The sequence below is a fragment of the Euprymna scolopes genome, unplaced genomic scaffold (genome assembly GCF_053919585.1).
Source record: "Euprymna scolopes isolate OS-2025 unplaced genomic scaffold, ASM5391958v1 sca268, whole genome shotgun sequence".
Lineage (NCBI taxonomy): Eukaryota > Metazoa > Mollusca > Cephalopoda > Sepiida > Sepiolidae > Euprymna > Euprymna scolopes.
The window spans coordinates 6619-12622 of NW_027633289.1; positions in this window are offsets into that span (position 1 = coordinate 6619).

Consider the following 6004-nt stretch of genomic DNA (forward strand, 5'->3'; position numbering starts at 1 on the left):
ACCACTGCGCCATGGATCCTTGCAGACAATTCTAGTACGAATTTATTTAGGAGCCTTAAACCTACTTTTTATTTCTAGTTGTAAATATCACTATTTAATACTAATTATTATTATATATTAATGTTTATCTATTTCTATACTTATTACTTGTATATATTAATGTTTTTACTTATTACTTGTATATATTATCTATTGCTTATAATTACTGGTTCCCATATCGTATTGAATTCTATACTCTGTCTACTTAGCAGTTGGTTATTCCCAATCATTTGTGCTGCTTCTTTCAGTCGGCTTACTCTCCACCGTTCCTCTCTGGCTATAATTTTTACTTCGTCCCATAATGGTAGATGGTTTCCCTTTTCTTTCCAGATATGGTCAGCCTTAAACCTATTTTTATTTCTAGTTGTAAATATCACCATTTACTAATTATTACTATATATTAATGTATATCTATCTCTATACTTATTACTTGTATATATTAATGTTTTTACTTGTTACTTGTATATATTATCTATTGTTTATAATTACTGGTTCCCATATCGTATTGAATGTGAAGTAAATAAAGGGTTCTGCTCGAAATTCTGTCCAAATTCCCGAGATCGACAGAAACGTTCCCGAGTTCAACAAGATACACCTGAAGAAGGTCGGAGGTTACATCGACCGAAACGTTGTAGAAATCACACTCAAGATGAGAACAGTAGTCCGATGAATAATAATACAAATAATCAATCCTGGTCTCACAAATTCAGAAACGTTATTTCTATTACATGGTTTTGATTCTAGAAAATATGGAATTTAAAGCTAAAGGGGCCGATAGTAAAAAAAAAAAAATTGGCATGTGCTGTGAAAGGCGTGACTACTATAGCTGCACACATGAATTTAGTATCACACACATATGCCTACACGGTTCTGTGTTCAGCACTAATATACAAGTACGCATTCTTCATAAATGAATGCTTTTCTTTTCCTTGCTAACACAACGTGGAATTTCTAATCTTTCATGTTTTCACTCATAGACTTATTCCAATACTTATCTCTTTTCCATTCCATTATTTGCACACGAGCTGAAGTACTCGGCGTTGCCAGGGTTGTATTTGATATATTTTCATATTCCATCCTCAGACATAAGTATTTGATTTCCAGCCAAAATAAATAATTGCCAAAAAATATCTGTCAGAAATTAAAAAAGAAAAGTTTTATTTTCCAAACCTTTAAATAAATATTTTGATTTCGCCTGTCATAAAATACGTTTAAATATATTCAAAACCATGCAGATATTCACATTTAGTAATACAAAGAAAGGATGGCAAAAGTTAAAAAAAAAAAAGATGACTTGGTGCCATCAGGTAGAATCGAAACCAAAACATTTCATGTTCCAGCCATTTTTTTCTACGGATGTTGGTATCAAGACAAAGATAATTAAATTTAAAAAAGAAGAAAATGATTTATGTGCGAATGCATAAACATGTCCGCCAGTAGAAATGAACATTTCGCGTTTCAACATGCCACTATATGTCTGTATGCGTTATTCATCAACCCAAACAAAGATTTTATGCATTATAAACTATCCTTGGTGTATAATTACTATTTTCTGTTAATTTCAGTGTAATGTGACAATAGTTTAAGCGTTTATCGATTAAATATTTACGCACACACACATAGTCTACTGTGTTATTTATATAGAAAGGTTAACGAAGATGATTCAATAAAAGTTGTTTTAAATGTTAGACTGGGACTCTGTCGTCCTATTCTTGACCACAAAGGGATGACCAGAAGAATGATGTATTCAGAATAGCTCAACAAACGGCAAAGCCAAATATGTATATTGTTAGATAGAAGTGCATTTGAAATAACAATGGAGTGTTAGTAACAAATAACAAAAGTACAAAAAAGGGATACTTGTGTAAAATGGGAAAATGTTTCCTTGCAGTTTGTTACTGAGCTCAACACAAAAAGCAAATGGATGCCCCCACTGGTAAATCCTGCTTAGATGCCCGAAGGCACAAAACGAGCATGACCCTAAGTCTGTGTAGCAACACTGTTTACTTTAACCAGCTGCACGTCGCTTCAACGTTGTGCTGAGTTCCCTTCTCACAACGGCTTTATCTGTGTCATCACTGTCTTGGCATCAGGATAAATCTGAAATCAACTGCACTTTCAATTCGACAGGCAATCAACACATAAAGAAAAACCAGTGGTTATTTTTATTATAAACAAAAAAATAATTATTCACTGAAAGTTACAAAACTCTGATCATTCATAAGTTTCTGTCTCTAAATACAAATACTCAGAGATGGCGGCTTCTATTAGTAAAGTTAGGGGTTGTGTCTTCATAGTATATATTCAGGGGCTTAGAATAGAGTGAGACTCAGGTCAGGGGTTTCTCTATGACTGATTTGGAATCCCCAGGTGGTTGGCAGAATGTGTCCTCGAGGCTATTTTTTCCTTTCATTATATTGAGAATCAGGTGGGCTTTAACCCCGCCTCCCTATCCACAGAATTTCATTTCACAATTCTCAGCAAACCAATCTCAGGCAGTTTTTAAAATTCTCAAGCTCTAAAAAATTTTCGTTTTCTTCTTCCTCAAATCTGTAGCTCTGGCCACCACTCTCAACAGGAGGGTTCATTGCTTTCACCCTTCATTGGGTCTCTACCTTTCACCATCACTCACGAAGGAGGGTCCCGCATCTTCTTGTTTCATTTGCATAACCAAGGGTTTTTCTCAAATGCCATTTCGTATTGGTAAAAAAATAAATAATTTGATTATCTTTTGAGGATTCCTGAACAACAATTAATAGCCACTTGAATTTGTATCCACCATCTTGTTTTTCCTTATCCAAAGAAACTCATAATATATGGCTTATATTTCAGGTGACCCAGAAATAAATTTTGATGATCCAAGAATTTGGTTAACTGTTTTTCTTAATAAGAGTGGCCTTGAGATGAAACTTGTTAAATTGTCAAAAGGCACCATTTCCGACATCTTTTCAAGATATCTTTATAATCCAAACGTCAACGTTTTCAGCTGGTGTTTTTTTTTTATGGCCGTTTATGTCAACACAAATTATCATGAAAGAAAACAGTTTCTTCTTTATTCATTCAAAATATCCATAAATATGTACATGTATTAAATCAATACCATAACAACCTTTCTTAACATCATCATCAGTATCATCACCATCATCATCATCATCATCGTCATTATTGTTACATCTAACGACACTGTCACAATATATACAAGGTGGAACAATAAATTTGTTGCCCTAAAGAAAACAACACTACAGCTTTATTTTAAAACTTTTATTGAAAAAAATCAATTCAGATAACTTATTATGAAGTTGCTTTCAGACTCAATCACCGCCTCGATAGGGGCCCACAACTGGAAGCATGTCTTTTCCACAAGTACTGGTGGGAACTTGGCGAATACTCAGTGGATAGCAGCTATCAGGCTAACTTTGGTGTTATGGGAGGTCATGTTGGTGATGTTCTCAATATAGGACCAAACTAAGTAGTCCAGCAGGTTCAGGCCGAGGGAAGAGGAGAGGGGCAGTGAGAGAAAGTTACAAAGTCGTAGCACTCCTTCTCAAGCTATGTTTGGGTTTCTTTGGACTTGTGGGCCAGCACTAAGATCTGCTGCTACACTCAGGATCTGCCAGTGGCCACCTCACTGAACCAGGAGATCACCATATTCTTCAGCAAATCCAGGTACACTTTGGTGTTGACTTTCAAGTTGACTTCAAAGATATGAAATGGCATGATGTGGTTCTCACTTGAAACCACACTAAAGACCATAACCGTGGCTGGAAACTTATTTCATCACCATGGGAATGTCCTTGTTATTTGTGGCAATCCAGCAATGTATTTTGAGGGCACTGGCAATGGTCCTGTTGTCATAACTTAGATTGGTAGAGAGCATGAGTTGTACAGCGGAAAATCTCTGATCTTGCTTGTATGGCAGAAGGCTCCTATCGCTCTTGGGATTTGTACACAACTGACCAACTAGTTGATAGTCTGCAGCAAAAAAAGAAAACCGGTTTTCATCAAATGGAAATGGAATCATGTCGTCTTTTCTAGGGTAACAATTTTATTGTTCAACCCTGTACATGTATGCCAAAAAAAATGTGTGTGTGATACCATCGAGGAAAATGATTATTAAGTTATCAAATTTACCAAATTTTCATTACTAATGATTACTATATTGTCCAATTTCTACTGTACACTCTTTAACCCTTATCCTTGAGTGGCCTCTTGGCCTTGATAATGTGGTGATGCCTATGTAAAAAAAAAAAAAAAAAATGTCCACATCAAGTTAATAAAACTCTCTCAATCTGCTCCAAGCTGTCAAATGTCCTAAACTAGAAACTGCTCCTAAATTGATTCTCACTTCTAAATTTATTGTCTAAAAATTGGAAATCATAAAAGTCTCATCTTTGTCTCAGAGTTATCAATAAGCGAAAATGACTCATCCTCTCAACCACTCCAAGCTGACTATGCAGAAACTGACCACCGATCGTGAGGTGTCTTCCTGTCTTGAGAGTTCAAAAAGCCTCAATGGGTCTCATTGCCATTTTACTAACGTCACTTCCGGTGGTCAAGTGGTTAATGTTGGTGGGAATGTCAGGGTCTGGGGCTGCAGTAGTGCTGCAGGTATTGGAGAGTTACATTTCATTGAGGGAAACATAAACTCCAACATGTACATGCATTTTGAGGGGAAAATAAATTAACTCTGTTATATATGCTGCAGACAGATTACTTTTCATTGTGTCAAAAAATCATTTTTTCAGTGTTGCCTGAAGAAGAGATATACTTAAATATTTGAAGAAATGTGAAGGGTGTACTCACTTTTTGTGATAAACTGTGTATATATATAAACTCTTTTTCTGGGTCAAATATTGGAATTATTACGGAGTCACTAGTGTGGTGCCCTGTGATTGGATGAAAAACAACCAATCACGGGCTGCCATTCTAGTTTCCTCCCCGACCCCTATTTGCGCGGCCCCTTCGAACTTTCGGCCTCTTTTGCGGTTGGGACCTGATTGCGAGTACATCCATTTCGCCAGCTCTCCGCCACCAGAAATACGGGACGCACATGGAGTCCAAGCCGTAATAGCAGCACAGACCAACAAGGCCGCACCTTTTCTCTTTCATACCAACTAAGGACACAGGAAAGATTTAATTGATAAACGGACACATCACATCTGTGAGATAAGTTTCCCGCAAACCCAATTGTTTGCAACACCTTTATTTTCCTTTTTGTAAATACAGTTTTTTTATAACATTTAACTCTGTGTTTGTTTTTCCTTTCTTCTTGACGTCGTCACATTACTTTGTTACCTCAAACGTTTGGGAAATCCCAATACAACGGCCAACTAGCACCGTGTATATTTGTGTGTGTGTATATGTGTATTGGGGTAGAGAGGGCTCCCGTAAGCCGTGGTGAAGGCAACCTTTCTAGGAGAAGCAAATCTCTGATTTAAAAAACCATAAAGCGGAAGACCAGTACCTGCATTAAGCTGGTCTGCCGTTTAATTTGTTGCTGGCTATCTTGCTCTTGCTTGTTGCTGGATCTCAATTTTGAACCGAGAGAGAGAGACTTAGCTGTCGTACAAAACTAAGACTCTGTAACATCATATTTGTATGGATACTCCCTCAGACATTTGGGCTCATGGATTTTAAATGTCTGAGGGAGTGGCACTCGTCTGACAAGACGTTGCAATCATCATATATATATATATATATATAAGAAATCTGAAAAAAACTTTACAGTAGGAAGAGAAAGAAAAAATACTTTAGAACTGAGAATCAGTTTCGAATATAAATATAATGTAAAATAATCACCCACTGCCTGACTAGATAGCGTTTTTTAAGGACGTGTAATCATTTTTTTTAAAATCTTTGTTATTCTTTAAATTTCATTTTGGAGAAGATGAGGGGAGTGAATTAGCATATGGGTGTAAAGGTAGAATATCATCACTAAAAGAAATTATTATAATAAAAAAAAATA